This window comes from Natrix helvetica (genome assembly GCF_964273705.1).
Source record: "Natrix helvetica genome assembly, chromosome: 2".
NCBI classification, from domain to species: domain Eukaryota; kingdom Metazoa; phylum Chordata; class Lepidosauria; order Squamata; family Natricidae; genus Natrix; species Natrix helvetica.
Genome location: NC_138552.1, coordinates 112,225,233 through 112,244,017, shown reverse-complemented (window position 1 = coordinate 112,244,017; position 18,785 = coordinate 112,225,233). Strand labels below are relative to the sequence as shown.

At 37.0% G+C, this 18,785-nt stretch overlaps 1 long non-coding RNA gene across 1 annotated transcript in view; it reads left to right on the top strand.

Moving 5' to 3' along the window:
- Positions 1–14,314, top strand: part of LOC309387075 — a 102,906-nt gene extending 88,592 nt beyond the window's left edge. The window contains exons 2-3 of the long non-coding RNA XR_014174539.1: positions 7,289–7,351; positions 14,173–14,314. This is a non-coding gene — a long non-coding RNA (uncharacterized lncRNA). The remainder of the gene's footprint in view (positions 1–7,288; positions 7,352–14,172) is intronic.
- The last annotated feature ends 4,471 nt before the right edge of the window (positions 14,315–18,785 follow it).

The window sequence follows — 18,785 nt, the reverse complement described above, 5'->3', positions numbered from 1 at the left end:
CACATTTCTTACTATCACAACTCATTGAGGCAATTTCATGTGAATTTCTAAAAAATGTTTTTTTTAGCATAGATGTTTTAGTTTACATACATATCTAACTTCCATTCAAGATCAGATTCCAGAGTAATTTCATCAGAGCCCTGCATATAGCTTTGTGGGTTGAAATACTAGGCTAAATACTTTTGCTCGCTTTGTTGAGTGATTCAGTTCACTCAAATTGCTTGCTTTTATCTGAAGGGTATTGACTGGGACTGTGCTGGGTGCAAACTAAAGTGGGCATTTCCCATGGTAATTTTCACATAAATTTCATCTGGTTCAGAGACAGCCTGGTTGGAATAAAAAGAGCAGGCCTTCCGGACTGACATTCAAGCAGAATTTAACCGAAGATTTTTGTTTGTAAACAGCGGACTCCCTCGTACTAAATACTTAGCCAGCAGTTTTGTGTGACCCAGAGAACAGTCACATTAGAACTGGAAACAATCTTACATACTCTATTGTAATGACCTTTCCGCATGATGTGACAAAATTAACTAACAGCATCTCTCTTAACCCAAAGACACGCAAGACCAGAGGAGAAAATTATTTGCCTCTCTTAGCTGACAGATCACCAGATCTCTTGATGGGTTGCTAAATTAGTTGCAACTACTATTAGGTATTTAATTGTCTAGCACTGCTGATAATTAGATTTCCAGTAAGCTGATTTGGATTTTACATCTATTTTATTTATGACTTTTAAACTGCTTTACTATATAATATGTGCATTTTGGTTTTTATGTTTTGGTCTGTATGAAGCAAACCAATGCAAAAAAATCTGAAAATGGTAAAAACAACAACACCCTATTTAAAATAAGAACATTGTAGCCTTCACATTCCTACTGATACTAATGAATAACAAATAATATTTTTCAAGTATCTTAGTAAATTGTACTTGGCTAACGTGAAAAGAACTGTAATGATGCTGAAATACGGTAGATCCCTAACAATATCAAAAAGGAAAGTCACATGGAACAAATAAAGATATGGATGGATGGCAACCGACTAAAACTCAACCCTTCCAAGACGGAGTGGCTGTGGCTTCCGGCCTCCCGGTTCAACCAGGTGCTTCCATCTCTGGCCATCGGGGGCGTCCAACTAGCCCCCATGGAACAGGTGCGCAATTTGGGCGTCCTCCTGGATACCTGGCTGTCCATGGATAACCATGTAACAGCCGTGGCAAGGGGGGCGTTCCATCAGGTTCGCCTGATGCGCCAATTGCGCCCCTTATTGGACCGGGATGCCCTACGCACAGTCACCCATGCGCTAGTGACGTCTCGCCTGGATTACTGCAATGCTCTCTACATGGGGCTTCCCTTGAGATGCACTCGGAGACTACAATTGGTCCAGAACGCGGCCGCGCGGGTGATTATGGGGAGGACTAGATACTCCCCTGTAACACCTCTCCTGCGCGAGCTGCACTGGCTGCCTGTGGTCTACCGAGTGCGTTTCAAGGTTTTGATTATGATCTTTAAAGCGCTCCATGGCACAGGGCCTAGTTATATGCAGGATCGCATCCTGCCCCACACATCCCTACGACCAATTCGCTCACACAGAGAGGGACTTCTCCGGGTGCCGTCCGCCAAACAGTGCCGGGGGGCGACACCCAGGAGCAGAGCCTTCTCTGTGATGGGCCCAGCCCTATGGAATGACCTCCCCCGTGACATCAGGATGATTTCCGATCTCCGCTCCTTCCGTGTACAGCTGAAGACCCACCTCTTTCAATTATCCGGCCTGGCTCAATCGCAATCGTAATTTTCCCATTCCTCCAAACTGTTTTTTAAATTGTTCTTAAATATTAATTTTATTGGGTTTTTACAATTGGGGTATTTTAAAGCAGATTTTTAACTGTCTATTGATGTAATTTGCTTCCTCCTCCGTGTATGTATGTGTGTTGTGTATGTATGTACGTTTGGTGTTGTTATATATGTTTCATGTTATATGCTCCATTGTACGCCGCCCCGAGTCCTACTTGGAAAGGGAGCGGCTAATAAATCCAAATTTATTATTATTATTATTATATTATTCTTGTAATCTGCATTGGTAATAATTAGCACTGGTAAATTACAGCAAACAGAACTGAGCCCTCACTCACATGTTTTTTTAAAGCAAAACCTGCAGTTTATACTATGTATAAATCAACGGTAACTGACTGAATATGTCTGTATTCTGGATTAAAACACTTCATATGAATTAGTTTAGACAGTGTCAGTGCTGCATGGAAGACTTTTGGTATATTTGAGCCCCCGTTAATCTTGCCTTAATATTTTTTAACAAGTGAAAAATTCCAACAAATGGTGCTTGAAATATGTTGTCTTGATGAAAGTTTGTCTTTTATTATTTCCTGGGTGATCAGTGAGAAGATCATGCAGTATAATCGGATTGATTAGTACCAACTGGGCTTCAACATTAGAAAGTCCTGTGGTTATTCTCAGTCATCATCCTTCACTCAAAAGCAGTGCCCCCAAATGCTGAAACAATTGACTTACATTTTGTTCCTTCGGGGCTGATGTTGATTGATTCCATATGTCAGCAGAACAATGTTGTGATCGCTTTTAATTTGTACCACATTTCTCACTTCTTCTGTTCATCTCTTTGGGAGGGCGCACAAATCAAACACAAAGTATTTAAATAAGTGTAAATAATATATTTTTCTTTTTCTTGAAATATATTTAATATGCCTAAACACTGCAGGGTGAATTTGGAAAAACTCCATTCTGAAAAGTGGGACAAAGAGTCACAAACGTTGTTATAGCACATTTCTCTACACAATCCCTTGAAGGTTATTCCCATCTTGGAACAGCATTAGTATCTGGGAAGAAAGCAAAAACTATTTTAATAATAAAAAGGTCAATCTGAAAGAAAAATCAGATTAATAATTTCATCTGTTCATCTGGATTACCAGCACAGGTATGATTTGGCCAAAAAGTAGATGAAATAACTATCCATCAAATGGTGATAAAACAGGAGCAGGAACATGAACGTAAATGAATATTTTCTGGGATATTTTTTGAATATATATATATTTCATTTCAACTTGGAAAATGTTGAATTAAATTTACATTACAAATGGGATCTCTTGGAATTACGGCAAGCATATGCTGCTGGAATCAATAAATAGATTCCTCAAGGATGGCATGGTTGGAACTGGGTTTCAAGTGACCACTAGAAATGTCTCAAAGATGTATGCCAAACACAAAAGCTGTGACAAAACTTTCAAGTTCTTAAGATTCTATTGTTTCAAGTTTTCTAATGCAGAATATTTCACAGAACTTTCAATGGAAATGCAACACTTCAGATTTGAACCATTTAACTCAAATCTCATTTGATTAATAGCAAATGAGAGTGTCTGTCTTGGAACACTTCCCAAAGTTCTTGAAGCAACCCACTTACAATAATATTGTGGCCCTGGTGGGGAATTATGATGACCATGTCCCATGATAAAAAGGTTCCTGGGCCACACCTCATCTTCTCTTAATTTCCTTGGGGACTAGTAAGTCAGCCATTCTTGCTTTGTCTCGATGAGATTTTCCCTGCCATTTTAAAATTCTTCCTATGTTTCCTTTCCTCATTCTATAAGAAATGTTCTAGGTTGAATTCAGTCCTATTAATACTTTTGAGAATTTCAGGCAGCAATACTGCTTCTTAGGCAATAAATGAGAAAAGAAATGAAAGTGGGTTTTTCCCCCTGCGCAATTGTGGTTGAAACTTATGCTGTGGAGTGCAGGTGACGCCTCCTCCTTGAGTAATGTTGGAAACAGTCAGGAAGAATATGAATAGCCTAGCCAAATGTCCTTTTATTTCTGAATATACCAAGATTCCCCCCCCTTCCTCTTACTGCCTCATTAAATCTCTTTGCCTGGATGGGATATTGGATTTGACCTTCAGCAGAAGGAATTTTTTTGGTAGGGGCAAAGGAAAGATATTGCAATAAATAATTAGTCCTGCCAAGTTTAATAGGTGGCCCTTGGGGTTAATTAATCAGACAATTGAGGTATGCTTTAGCTCTTCAAACACTATCGTGAAAAAGACAAATGCAGACATGCTATTGTGGGTAGCAATAACGATGGCTGTTGAAACTCAAAATCAGCAGGTTCATATTTTGGATTCTGCCATGCATGATGAGCCCTGACTCCATTGCAACCAACATAAATATCCTCATAATTCAAATCAAGATGAAATGTCAGTTAATTTAAAGTATATTTTCTGCTCATGCAATCTCTGTGTGAATACACATTCACACTCTCCTGTCTTAGTGCATGCTCTTGTGTTGATTATTTTATCTCTTTAGCCTTTGATAGAATTTAAAATGCTCTATTGCCTGTCTGCAGTTCATTATTTTACTACTACCTTTCAGTACTTCTTTGCCAAAGGAACCAATCTGATTGAAAACAATGGCTCTGAAATATGGATGTCAGTTATGCTCTTCTTGGTAGTTCTTTTTCACTAGAAAAAGTTAGTTAATTTGTATTTGATATTTCTCTATAGTGCAAGCAAAAACCCCTCCCGCCCTCCATTTTGCATGTATAAAAGCTAAAATTGGGTATGTCTTGACATTGAGAAAGTTCTTGGAAAATGTACATTTGATCCAGATGTCGAGCCAAAATATTGAACTCACGCCTTTGAGATGAGATAGTTTAGCAAGCAAAAGTTGTAATTTGGGGGATGACATTCGTTTATTCTACAGTTTTGGTCCTAGGATATTTCAATCATTGCTGAGGTTGCTCCGTCACAAGTGGCTCAGGATTTCATGTCCAACAGCCAGCTGGTCCAAACAGCATCGAGCCTGAGGCTTGCAGTTCCATTACATTTGATATAGGATTATCTTGGGTGAAGAAGTGGTAAATAATTCACTTTTGGATTCACAAAGCTCAGTGGATGTGGTTCAGCCCGGAGGCCTGATCATTCCAGTGGTCCCCAATCTGTTGTAGATGGTCTTACTTATTCTGTTGCTGCTATTATTGAAACTTAAGATATTCTATGGATTATAGAAATGAGCTGGACCCATTCTGCATCAACTCTTGAGTTTAATGTAAAGCTGAAAGCAATGTTGATAGTAAAATGAGAATAAGACGATGGATAAGTGTCGTGGTGGCTCAGTGGTTTAATGACATGGAGATGGTCTTCGCTTCAGCAGTTTGAATCCTAGCAGTGAGCTCCCATCATTTACCTCAGCTTCTGCCCACCTAGCAATTTGAAAGCATGTTATATACGAATAGATAAACAGGCACCACTTCAGTGGGAAGACGAGCTGGTGTGCAGATGGTTAGGTTTCTGATGGTGCTGGACCGTCTCAGTTGCAACGCTCATTAGACTTTAGTGAAGGAAGTGTGCCCAGGATGACATTACAGGAAAGTGCTCATCTTTCTTTATGGTGCAGAACTAGCTCACCTCCTCTGGCACACTTTAGAAAAACACACAAACATGAACCAAACAGGGCTAGAAGCCAAACTACTTCTCTGCATTAGCATTGTAGTCTCCTAGCTAATGTAACATTATCATAAGCTAAAAAAATAAATAAAATAAATAAGACCAAGCATAAATTAAATTCCATTTGGGGTCATATTTTATGGTAGAGAAGGCAGAAATTAATACTTGCTATTCTGCTTCCTGTGATAGTTAAGGCATCATCTGCTCCAGTAGGTATATAATTTTAATTTTATAAATATAATTTTATGTCCTTTTATTCTATTTTACATATTTATTTATTTAAATTATATTGCATCTTATCCTATAACTATTGTACTTTACCCTACTGTTATTTTAAATTGTTCATATAGGATTTTATTGGTGATATGTGTTTAAACCTTGTGCTTTGATATGGCCTATAGGCTAATCAATAAAGCTTAGTATTATTATTATCTGCTCCAGTAGGTGATATTAAAGAATCTAAGTGCAAAAACCCCTCCAAACACACATTTCCTTCCAGGACAATGAATCAGAAATGAATTGGGGGAAAAGCAGATAACATCTAAAATGGGAGAAAACAATCTACATTTCTTAGTCTGATCCAATGGTGGGTTTCAAAATTTTTTAGAACGTCTTCTGTAGGTGTGGCCTGCTTTGTGGGAGTGGCTTGCTGGCCATGTGACTGGGTGGGAGTGGCTTGCCGGCCATGTGACTGGGTGGGAGTGGCTTGCCGGCCATGTGACTGGGTGGGAGTGGCTTGCCAGTCATGTGACTGGGTGGGAGTGGCTTGCCAGCCATGTGACTGGGTGGGCCAACTTGTAAAATGTGGCCCAACTTGTAAAATGTGGTGAAACTCACTTAACAACGCTCTTGCTTAGCAACCAAAATGTTGGCTCAGAAACTCTGGCATTTGAAGCACAAAAGTCTTAAAGCTGTCAAGTTACAAGATCCTTGCACCCCTAACCCTTTAGAAAAAACCCCACCCCCCCAGGGGTGTTCAAACCTGACAGCTTTAAGACTTGTGGACTTCAACTCCCAGAATTCCTCCTCCAGACATGTTGGCTCAGGAACTCTGGCATTGAAGTGTGCAAGTCTTAAAGCTGTCAAGTTACAAGACCCTTGTACCCCTAACCCTTTAGAAAAAAACCCCAGGGTGTTCAAACTTGACAGCTTTAAGACTTGTGGACTTTAACTCCCAGAATTCCTCCTCTCGCTCTTCATCTTGATGATGTGAGGACAGGTGGGGGGAGGGAGCTGGAACCAGTTCTAAACGGCACTGTAGATTTGTCGAACCTCTTCTATAGAAGAAGTTAGAACTGGCAGGAACCCACCCCTGGTCTGATCCTAGTATCTGGTGATCATTGGAACTCAGCCAGAAAATTCCACAAAACAAAAGGTGTCTTTTTTTTTTGCTACATAGGCATGTGTCAAAAAAGCTGTTAAAAAAAAGATACCACATAGCTATTTCAGATATTGGGAAGATGATTTAGCAAGGATAAGCCTACCCCAAATGGAACAGTACAGTATCTTCCCCGTGTCTTTAATTTCTAACTCACACAGAATGCTTGCAGTGCACTATAGAACTGGTCTACTCAGAAGTAAGCCCTCTTGAGTTCAGTCAAACTTATTGGCAATCTTAGGTGATCTAGTATCTATCAACCAAAGCAACTCTAAATTTAATGAATTGCTCTCCTGAGCCTAATTGCTTAAAATGGCCTAATTGCATTCAACATATTTAGACTTATCAGAATTATTTTAGAAGGCTGTATCTATCTAATATTAGAAAAACCAGTTAAATATTCCTTGTTCCAAAGAGATAATTTTGTATTATACTTTACTTTTCTAGATTTCTGACATATCTGAACCGAGCTTTTGGCCATCAAGAGAGTCCGAATTCTAAATCACTGCAGTGAGTAACCATGTTCCTTTATCTCCTGTAAAAATGGTATTATATATCTGCTTTGCATGTATTTTCCAACAAGTGCATGAAATTCCCCAAAACTTTTCCTCATAGTTTTACCTAATGAAATTTTAATTTCCTTTTTTTTTCAATCAAAAGAGCATTACAGAATTCAAATGATCACTTTCAGCTAAAGAAATCTTTCAGGATTAACAAGCCATACCACTATATAATTAGACAATTAATTATACATATAACAAAGTATCATAATTCAAATGATATGTTTTCAAAAATCTGTTCTATACTGCAATTATTATTCATTCCTGTTGTCTTGCAAGTTAAATGTTGCTTATTAAATGGTTAAGGTTAGGGTATTTGGGTAAATCCCTGCCAACAGTTGTTTAAGCAAAATATATATTACATTTAGATATTACTGAGTAATATTGGATAGCAATAGATAGCAATAGAGTAATAAATTAAAGAAAAGGATGAATGGTAAGTGTTTTAAAATCCTTTTCTTATCTCTAACTATTTGCTATTATCTTGTGTGCAGGAATGAAATAATAGAAAAAACAGAAATGACTTTGGGGTATTTCTTTATTCACACATACCATGACCTTACAGTTCAGCATGCAGTAGCCTTCTGTTTCAATAATTCATTTACAATGCAGTCCCCAGCATTTCCTTGCAAGTAAATAAAACTAAATTCAGTGGGGATGCAACTACAACTCATGGCAGATGCTGTATAGAGAGAAGCTATTGGCCTTCTTTGGCTTTGGCAAGATCATACAGAGAATATTGACTGATGCATAATGAACAGAATATTCATGAAAACTACTATAGTTAGACTTCAATGGGCATTCCATTAAATTATGGTTAAAAAAACTCAATTGTGGTTTAATAACATGTCTGCATTGGCAAGCAAAATTTATATGGTCATCCAACTCAAGGTGGCTCACCACAAGAAAAAAATAGGTCCCTGATCCATCATTTCCATCCATTCATCTATAGGATCCATTTTATCTTATTCCCAGCACTTGGAGAAAAGTTAGTTCTTTACAACATTCTGGAAGATTAAAATTGTGGGAGCCTACTGGATCTTGGGAGAAGTGTGTTCCACAAGGCAGAGGCTGTTCCACATTTAAAGGAAGGAATCAGGAGCATGATCCTTTTATCCAATCTGGTGGAATGTTCAGATACCTTCAGAGGGAGGAAGTACTGTAAGTAACCTGGCCCTGTGCCATTTAGAGCTTTTAAGGAGATTAACACCACCCTATAAGCACACTGGAAGAAACTGGGAGCCAGTTTACATAGCAGAAGCTTACATAGCCAGCAGCTTACATAGCAATGATGTAATATGGGCAAACCAAAGATGCCTAGTACTTTGTGAGCAGTCTCAGTCTAGATCAGTTATAACTTTCAGAAGGTCTTCAAAGGCAGCCCATGTAAAACACATTACAGTGGTCCAACCAGAAAATGATCAAAGTATGATTGAGCAAAACTTCAGGTATGGATGCAATTTGGCACATAAGATATATCTATGCAAAGACACCCCTGAACTGAAGAGGACTCCCAAATTGTATACCAGCTCTGTCTGGGGAAGTGCTTCCTTATCAAGAGTCAAAAATAACACTTCACCAGAACCGGGAGGCGGCGGGGACGGGACACACACCCTAAGCAAAAACCCATTTTCTATGTTGGACAGGATCCACTTCCTGCCCATTGAAACCTTCACAGCTGCCAAGCACTGGGTCAGCATTGAAACAGCATCAACTCTCTGCCAGGGATGGAGAAGACATACAGATGACATCATCCAGTGGGTACACACAGATGTTAGAGGAACAGTGAGAGATCTAAACCCTGGAGTACCCCACATTGTAGGGCCTTAGGGATAGACCCTTCCCTCCAAAATCCTGAGTGGAATCGCTGACAGAGGAAAGAGAACTACCATAAAACACTCCCAGTTTTGGGAGACAGTTTAGAAGGTTGTCCAGCATTATATCCTGCCTTCTAGCCAGGCTCAAAATTCATAGTTTAAAATGAGAATTTAAAATAAAAATTAGTGCTAGCTATAGTTTTGTACCTGTCTGAATTTGCTAATCATATTAATTACCATTAGTCTGGATGGCTACATTACACTTATAGAAGATTAATATTTGTTGTTCTGTTCTCCACGAGTCGAAATTTGTTCGATCTCTAACTATCTCCTTCATAGGTCATTTATAGGACAGCTATCTTCTAACTGTTTATAACTTTCTAACTGTAAATAATATATCAAGGAATGGAGAAGTTGACTTTTAATGAATTAAAAAAGTAGAATTGAGAGCATAGTTTTTATGCAAATGATCACAAGTTATGTATAATATTAGCCGCATAAGATCAGAACACAGAAAGAAAGACCTCTTTCTATAATTTCAAAAAGCTGGTGGATTTTTTTTATACAAGTTATACAAGTTTTCATCAAACTTATTCTATGGAGAATTTGCCATATGGACAGCTATGAAGAACTGAAACTTTGAAAATATCATACAATGTTTAGTTATAGCGGTACAAAGACTAGTGCTTTCAGATCTTTTTCAAACAAGATAAATAGAAAACCAGTGTTAATTGAGAATATACTTCTGTATTCTTTCTTATTAAAATTGGTACATAAAAACTAAATTTAGGATCCTATCAACCGGTCACTCAGCTGCTACTTCAAGCTACAGAAAGATACATAAATTAGGAGCTTATTTATTTCATACATGTATACAATAGCATAAAATCTCATCCTGAAATAACTATGAGCATTGCACTAAGGCTACTCAATTATTGCAGTATATACGAAATAGTTTACACTATGTATAATGTCACAAATGGTATGTATTATACCATTTGCAGTACAGCAATTGAGGTATATGGGTTAATGTTTGTAAAAACTTCAAAACGGTTATGAGAAAATAGACAAATTTTAAATCAAGTTGAGAATGCTCCTTTAATATATTACATTAATAGTACCTGCAAATGTAGCAATATGAAACATAACTGCAGAGAAGTAATTACTAATCCAGATGGACCTGATCTAAGTACTGCATTGTTACATAGAGAGCTTTTGAATATTTTCATTTAAATTGCAGAGCTTCTCAATGATTTAATGAAAATTATTTTGTAATCTTTTTTATAAGAGATGTAGACATGCACTAATTAACATCTCTATATAACTGCTTAAATATGTATTTGTAAAAAGCCCATACAGCAAGATTGTTTAGCAAGATGCAAATATTTTAATAGAGCATACTGGAGATTTACACCTTTAAATTTGTCTAGCGTTACAGGCTCAATTGCGTTAGCTGTGATAAGTACCAGGTAGAGCAATAAGAAAGTAAATTACATTCAGTACCAACATCTCCAGAGAAATGAGCTCCACAGAACAGATTTATGATGTATATTTGGTAAAAATTATTTTACAGTGAGATTGTATACCAAGGTTTTAAATGAGCTATATGAAACGAGAGATTATTTTTTCATTAACTATATATAAATTATGTTTGGATTTCATCTTACTGTGTGAGCTTTAAGTTTTTTAGAAGGTGATAAAATGAATATCCTCAAGAAAGTTTAAAGTGGCTTTGCTGCTATTTTACATTTTACCAGTGGCTATGATTTTTCTTTATAGTGACCCACTTTTTGGTTAAATGGTAACTGATAGCTGTCTATTTTGTAAGACATATGTAACTACAGTATAGTATTAGTGAAAAAAAATCATGTAATCAGTATTAAAATGAATATTTAATTTAATTGTTAACAATATTTTTATGCCATACATATCTCCAGATTCGGGTTGCATACAAAAACAATTTGATCTATAAAACATCTTAAAACCCATCCCCACCACAGATTAAAGTAACTCTCTCTCCCACCAAAATAAATTTAAAAACATATAAAAGAAGAAACAGGCAGCCCAGTCACTATACGAAATTTCAAAAGCCCATCTACAATCGCAGTTATGCAAATGGCAGTATAATGAGGGGATAAACATCTGAGGGTAAAGTTTCTTCAAAATAGTTTGAAGAGGGAGTCAAACTATTCTCCAAGGCACCTGAGGGTGCAATGGGTGGAAACTAATCAAGGAGAGAAGCAACTTAGAACTGAGGAGAAATTTCCTGACAGTTAGAACAATTAATCAGTGGAACAGCTTGCCTCCAGAAGTTGTGAATGCCCCAACACTGGAAGTCTTTAAGAAGATGTTGGATAGCCATTTGTCTGAAATGGTATAGGGTTTCCTGCCTAGGCAGGGGGTTGGACTAGAAGACCTCCAAGGTTCCTTCCAACTCTACTATTGTATTGTATTGTATTTTCCTGACTGTCAGTGCTACCCCAGAGAACCTTGTGTTCTGGTCTATGACCCTCCCTCATCAAATATACAATGTTGTTGAAACTATTTAACACACATCTGCAATTCTTCAAATCAATAAGTGTTATATTTAGGTGTTCATGTGTTAAAGTCACAAGAGATGGAACCTTGCATGGCATCTAGGATCATTGCTGAAGAGGATGACAATGGGAATCATAAATATGATAGCCAATAGGATGTAATAGGTAAGATGCTGGCAAGATGGCAGCCCGCTTGAAGCCTAGATTTTCACATGGGTCACCTCTCCTGCAGGGGCTGAATTGGCTGCCAGTTTGCTTCCAGGCCCAATTCAAAGTCCTGGCTGTCACCTTGAAAGCCTTACGTGACTTGAGACAAGTATTCTGACCTGGCTCCCAAACACGACAAGCCTTTTGTAGTTAACTAAATGCTCCCTTTATTAGGAACGCCAGCAGCTGCTCTCTCACAGCAGGCTACAAAGTCTCTAAGTCCTGTGGAAAGTGATGCTCACTCCCTTTCCCCCTGAACTGGCTCAACACACCAGGAGTTTCTCTCTCTCTCTCTCTTTCCACACTTGCAAAGGAAGTCCTGGAAGGTGTGCTTGCTTTTTTCCAGCAGCAGACACACACACACACACACTCAGAAGGCGTTCCAGATTCCAGGAAGAATTCTGATAATTTCCAGAAAGGATTTGGAAGTGCAGGCTGTTGGTGGTGGACTGGTAGGGAGATGAATACTTGTCTGCCACACCTATTCATCTCCGCCCCCTGCCTTTAATCCCCAGAGCTAGGGTGGGGTTTCACTAGCAGCGGTGGCTCTTCCCTCCCAAGGATCAGCCCATAGATTTCCACTGTTCTCCTCTTTTCTGTCTCCTGTGCATCCACGCATCAAACACTGGATCCAGATGTTTCTCCTCTTCCTCATCAGCTACCTCCAGACCTGGGAGCTGTTGACTCTCCATCTGAGGGCTGATGGACGGCCCAGACTCTGCCTTTGTCTCTATCTCTGACAGCTCCATTCCCTCTTCCCCCTCGGAGTTCTCAGATTGCCTTGATGCTGGCTTTGACTCCCACTCCTTCTCCTCCTCATTTGATTTGATCGCCAAAGGGGCTGGTGGCCGACAAGCCACAACACAAGATTATCTGAAGCACTATCTTGTACAAGTCATATCTACATGACCCACTAGAGTGGTAAGGCATTGGTGATGCCCAGATTTTTGGCCACCCTTAGATATAGAAGCTGGTAGGGTGACTTAGGGCCATTACTGCTTTTTGAGCCCTAAACCAGGATATTGAAAACCTCTATTATTTGGCATAATTGCACTGGCATGATATTAAGTCCAAATTATTTTTCAGCTGGTCCCACTTAGTTTGGGAAATGGAATTCATTGCTGCTTTAAGATCAGTAAAAGTTGAGAGGAGAGAGATACATAGTTTACAAAGTGAATTTGTCAAAGATATGTTGAAGTATGCGGTACTGATCAGTCATGGCCAGCTTGTTCCGCAAGCAGATCTTCCTGTTTCAGCCAGTTTCCAAATTTTCATTGCAAGTATCTCCCATTGAGTTTACTGAAAACATTGAAAAAGCTGATGGGTTCAGCAGAGACAGTTTTACTGTCCTTCTTATACATTGACACAGGGATAAGCTAGTTCCCAGTCACTGAAATGCATCCATATTTATTGATGGCTGTAAAAAGGGACACACATCATACTGCTTTACTTTTAGTTATGGAGCATGCTGAGCCACCTCTACAGAGTTCGCTGAAATGTTTTTTTCAGACTTCTCTCAATATGTAGTTCTTTAGATGAAGTGGACCATTACTAGAGTGTCCTATTGTGATGCTCCTAAAAAGAATTGGGTTCTTTGTTGTAATATTGGGATTAGGGAAAGCCATAACTGCTTTTATCTCCATTTTCTTTTGCTTAATTAGCTGCTTATAGCATTGCTTCTGGCTAAGTAGGTTGTGTGCTATTGTCATTAAACTGCTGGATTTATGCAGGTTATATTAGCCCCTTTTTAAGCTTTTTTTTCATTTTGCACCAAACATGATTTTGGGCTGTTTGTGGTCATTAGTATTATCAACAGGTAGGTTTTTTTTTTAAGAATTCCTGCACCAAGTTATATTATTCTAAGAAATAATAGCATATCAAAAACTCACCAAATTCCATTCTTTCCCTTGCTGCCTGAAGATGGCAAGAGTTGAAGTTTGATTTATTTAAAGGTACCATTTATAAATTAAGAGAAGACTGACATAATTTATATTCAAGAAAACTTTATTCAGATAAATCACATTGCACTCATCACATCAATATTTTTACTTTTAAATTTTGAACGAATACATTGTTTAAATTTCTATTTTGCACAATGTTTAAGGAAGAATTTAACCAATGTAGAATAGAATGGAAATTATTACTTTCTTTGATTTTGAAACTTTTCTTAATTCAGTCTTAAATTTAACTTTTGACATTTTTTCTCCCAGGTCACACTGCTGATGGCCAGTCAGTAGCTCATGTTTCCTTTCTACCAAGTACTACTCCCAAGTACTACAATCAAGACAGATACTTCCACCCTAACCTGTTATTTTATTTCTGTTTCTTAAATAAAAAAAAATATTGCAATTTGTGTCTATTAAAATTCATTCTGCTCAGTTCAGTTCACTAAACTACCAAACTCATGTTGAACTTTATCTGTCTTGCCAGGTAGTAGCTACGCTATCCAAATTAATGATATACACCAATCTTAGAAGAATTTCCTCTATCACTGCATTCAAGTCATTAATAAAAATACTGAAAGACACCAAGCTGACCCTTGCAGCACACATTTGATAATTCATCCACACTGATGAGCTCTCTTTGAATACACTTTTCAGGCCAGCTGTGCCTGCATATAATAAATATGTCTTTCAATCCACATTTAACTGGCTTACTAATCAGAATGTTATGGGGTACTTTGTAGAACTTCAAAGAAGGAGTTCTGTGTGTGCCTTGTTCACTGCCACATTCCAAGATTGAGACACAGATGTCTTTTTAATTAAACTAACAGCTCCATATGTTTTCTTGGGAAGCGGGTCCAGCAGCATGAGAATTTATTTTATTGATTCAGACCACAGTCCATGTTTATTATCAACCATGACTGTCTGCAGAACTCCAAGTTTTAAGACTGCAGTTTTTACTAAAACTAGGGAACCTGCAGAGTCTGGCACTAGGCTAAACATCCATCTCTTCATCTTCTGAAGCCTTAGTGAGATTTATAGAGCGAGTAGTAGTAGATTTTATAATGAATATCTTTTGATATTCAGAATATATTTTGATATTTAGAACAGAGATAAAAAATACTACCAATTTGTGCTTATTCCTATTCCAGTTTGATTTTTATTTGTTTTTTTTGGTAAACAAGCTGCTAGCAAAAGCCTTCTGAAGGCATTTTTTTTAATAAGACAGCAATTGCATCCTACTAGGAATTGTACGCACCAGTCATTGCAAGTGTTTGTTGTCTGAAAACACTGCGAAGAAAAAATGAGCATTAGTTGCAAAATGAGCAGAATCATGACAATATATTTAGCCCCATAATTCAGTTTATATACGTACATACTAACTCTATTTTAATAAAGAATTTTTGGAATCTGAGATTATGGGTTATCTGAAACAGGCAGTTATTCCTCTCTGCAGATTGCTCATGAAGAAGAGTCTGGAATTTCCTAGAGAGATCAATCCTTAAATATGTCACTCCCAATAGATATATAATTAAACAACAAAACTCCCATCAATATTATTTCATGCCACTTTAGACGATCTCTGATTTGTTTTTGAGAAGTATTATCCTTATCTTCTCCTTTGTAGACTTTAACAATATTGCTTTTATTATGTCATGTTCCAAATCAAGGACTAAATAAGTTTCCAGGGGCAATTGGCAGTCATATTATATTAAATGTGAAGAGGGCTTTTTCAAGAACTTTTAGAAAATTTCATAATTGGCTTCACTGTGATAGTGGCAGTTTTGTAGTGTCCATTTTCAGTCTTGATAATTTCCAGAAACTCATGTAATTTCTGTTCACTATGCTGATTGTGGCTGACAGTTGACTTTATTTCTATATTCCCCCTAATAATTTACTGTCTGAATAATTACACACACTTCCTCTCAAGAATCAACTGATAAGAAGGATTATAAAGAGTTCAATTTGCTACTGCAATTAATACTTTTGAAAGCTATGCTGTGGTAGAAGTCTTGGATTTAAAGAAAAGAGCAATAAATAATAGAGCAATTTTTGCTCATTTAATGCTGGAATATTCAGTCATGGGCTGTTTTCTTTAATTAAATCTGTTTTGGAGAACAAAAATGGGGCAGGTATGAAGTTGGGATCCCAACAAACAAATCTGCATTGTGATATTTGTGTGCTGAATGCAAACATTTCAGGGGGTTTATTTTTCATGCTACGCCACACTTTTTAAAATTAGGACTTCTTGAATAAGCTATCCATCCATCCATCCATCCATCCATCCATCCATCCATCAAATTTATTTGCCAACCTTCTCATGGTTCAGGCAACTCTGAGGGACTTAACATTACTACATTAATGCATGGTACTAATTTTTAAACAAGAATTTCAAAGTCAGCGAGTATAATTAAGATGTTGGACTGGGACTGATTATAAGTGTGGACTGCTCTCCATCTTTCAAGTTATAGCAGTAAATAATATACAATAAACCACAACCTAAGTCTACTTTGATAATTTTAGTTAGCATATTATATATTTTTAAACTTAAATATTTCACAGAGAATGCATTTTTTTCAGAGGGATATCTGGCATTTTCTGGCCTTTCATAGTTTTAAAAGTTGTTAAAATATATATAAATTTGTGACTCAGTTGTGAGTTTACCTTATCACATTTTCTCATAAGGCAGAATGGGAGAGAGGTAATGCAGAGTTGTTTTGCTCACTTCTCAAATGTCTGAAAAAGCATTTAATGCAAACATAAAAGACAGAAAATAACCTATGCTTTCTCTCTTACTGAATAATTTTTTTCTACCGTCTCAATAGAAAATACAATCACAAAACAACGAGGAGCAGTTACAACAGCAATATGGACTTGAAGAAGAAGAAGAAGAAGAGAAAGCATTTAGTAAAACTTTTATCTTCTGTAAAGCTATCTCTTTATTAATGATACTGCTTCTAGGATAAGATTAGGCAACTTTTTTCACTTACTAAAAACATTGGAATACCTTGATTATTGGATTGCAAGTTCTTCAGTAGTTCAGTTGCTTTTGACTTTTCATGACTCAATAGGCATTATTTTATCAGAATTTTGTACTAATACTGTTTCTTTGAGTTCTTGAATGCCTCTGCTTGGGTCATCACTGATTGTATATAAACACATTATTTTTTGTTGGGGCTATTTTTCTTTGACTGATTTTTACAGAGCCAATTTGATGTGTACCAGACTAGAGACCACAAGACAGAAGAGTTCTAGTCTCGTTTGAGGCATGAAGCCAGCTGCATGACTTTGAGTCAGTCACTTTTTCTGAGACCTACAGTAAGTGGAAGGCAATGACAAACCACTTCTGAAAATCTTCCCAAGAAAACTACAGGGACTAATTCAGGAGTAACAGTATTTCTGGTCTTCAAAAAGGGGGAAGGAAGGGTTTGTAAATACTTGCCTGCACACCTGTATGATAAGAGAAGGAATGCAGTAAACAAAACAGACTAGTTTAGTCCAAAGATGTGAAACTTTTGTGAATTTTTACACTCTTTGCTTCATTATAATATTTTTAAAAAGCCACTCCTCAGTATTAAAATGAAGAGAACATGTTACATGCTAGGAATATAATTGGATAGACAAAACTTGGACACAAATGTTAGATGTGTGAGTTTGCATTAACCAATGGATATTTTTCCTTGTTTTAAAACGTTTAATAGGTTTAAACTTATACATAAATAATACTAAACTGCCCCTCTTGGTTAAGAGATCAAGGAGGTATCCTCTTTGCTCCTGTGCAGAAATAAAGAGCTTTTAAAGCCTTCCCAGCCTTAGTGTGTTTTTTGACTTGGTTCAATGAATCAGCCAGGCTTTTAGTTAACACAGGTAGTTGTCAAGAGTCAATACTGACTTAAAGGAGATGCTCAAGCATTGATTTTTATGAGGCTTGTGTCCAATTATTCTTGCCTTCGCATGATAGGTACAAAGTATCTAGCTTGGACTTCATTATTAGTATTTTTTCTAATGGTTTGATTTCATCTAGAATCAAATGATTAGTCCTTCTTGCAGTCCAAGATATTCTCAACCATTTTTCTAACACAATTCAGAGGCATCACTTGTTTTTGATTAACCCTTTCTGATACCACAGCTTTCTCAGCTTTCTGATAGTACAACTGGGAAAATCTTGGTTTTGACAACATGTTCCTTTATCAGTATGATTTCTCTGCATTTCAGTATTATTTTGAGATCTGTCATAGTATTTCTCCCAATCTCTGTATTTCATGGCTGCAGTCACTATTTCTGTGAATTTTTAAGGTTCAATGTTGAGTTCTTATAGTCAATTTTTATTATGGGGTGTGTGTTTGCTCTGAGTTGTGAAATTAAGGCAAGTACAACTTTAATGCTAAGTATACAAATAATTCTCTCTGTGGTTTTATAGAGAGAAGCATTTGTAGTAAACAGCACAAGAAAACAGAAGCTTAGAAAAACTTCAGAATTCAATGTTTAGTGTCATCCTTTTATAAGGTTGCCAAAAACAGATTCTATTTCAGGAGCTTCGAAAAGGATCATTAAAACAGTTTTATCATTAATGCTTGATTCAGCTATTCTCTTGTTCTTCATTTATGATAGGCATTCTATAATAGTTTGTTTTATTTTAATGGATTATACTTGCCAGTTATTTTATAGGTTTATTTTAATGTTAAAGTTTTCACTATATTATTTAATTGTAAACTACTTGAGAGTCCCTTAAAGGGAAAAATCGAACATTAAAAAATAGAACATACAGCTTTACACAGCTGAAAGTCTTCACTGGAGATTAATTATGCTTTCCATAAATTAAGAAATATGCAGTTTGTAAGATATCTTAGGTTCTAAGTACAGATAATATTTGTGAAAGG